Genomic DNA, 927 nt, shown 5'->3' with positions numbered 1-927 from the left:
CACACACACACACACACACACACACACACACACACACACACACACACACACACACACACACCAGCCCGCTGTACGTTCTGCACAGCGGGAGAGGAGGAGGGAAAAAAAAGGCAGAAAGAACGCGGGGCAGCTGCATGTCCGCGATCATCTCGTCATTGTGAAATGAAGAAACAGCCCGAACTGAACTTCAGTCAAACAAGACCCAACACTTTTATTCCTGTTTTAAACTAGTGATCTTGTGAGCAGCTGCAGCTGTKTGCTTTTATTTTTTTCTGTCAGGCTGTCGCGGAGCGCTCCACCTCCTCTGTCCGGGGCTGGTGTGGTGTGAGGTAGACAGAGCTCAGCCGAGGCTGTGGTAAAGCGCTCCGTGTCCTGATCCAGTGAGACAACATGAGTCAGTCCCAGACTGAGATGACTTGATCAAGTCTCTCTCTGCCTCTGGTGAGGAGGGGGGTGAAAAATCCTCCATCTGAGACCATTCAGAGATGTAACTATCTGCGTCGCTGTGGTCACTCTCCATGTWGCATCAATTATGCTAATGCTAGCTGTCGCGTTCTCTCATCCTGGCCACACCTCTGCTCTCTAACCCCCCTCCCCTACCCACACCCCCTCCCCTACCCACTTTGATGCATTTTTCAAATTTCGCCTTGAGGTGGAGTTATCTTTTCACCGGGGGGGTAAGATACACTTTAACCAGCAGAGAAAAAAAGAGGAAAAACTGKTATTCTCACTGACACACRTGTGAAGGAGGTACTTGAAGGTAAAAAAGGCCATTTAAAAGGAAATGCAAGACAACCAAATCCAAAACACCAAAGAAGCAAAGCACAGGGAAGAAACAAGGATGCAAAGGATGGGCCCATGAAGAATGCACCCCTGGCAAATCAATCTACGTAGGCCAGAACTGTGATTTGGATGATGAGTCTGACT

Source organism: Austrofundulus limnaeus, unplaced genomic scaffold (assembly GCF_001266775.1).
Source record: "Austrofundulus limnaeus strain Quisiro unplaced genomic scaffold, Austrofundulus_limnaeus-1.0 Scaffold5, whole genome shotgun sequence".
Classification (NCBI taxonomy): Eukaryota; Metazoa; Chordata; class Actinopteri; order Cyprinodontiformes; family Rivulidae; genus Austrofundulus; species Austrofundulus limnaeus.
The sequence above is the reverse complement of the archived record's forward strand: the minus strand, read 5'-3'. Positions refer to the sequence as shown.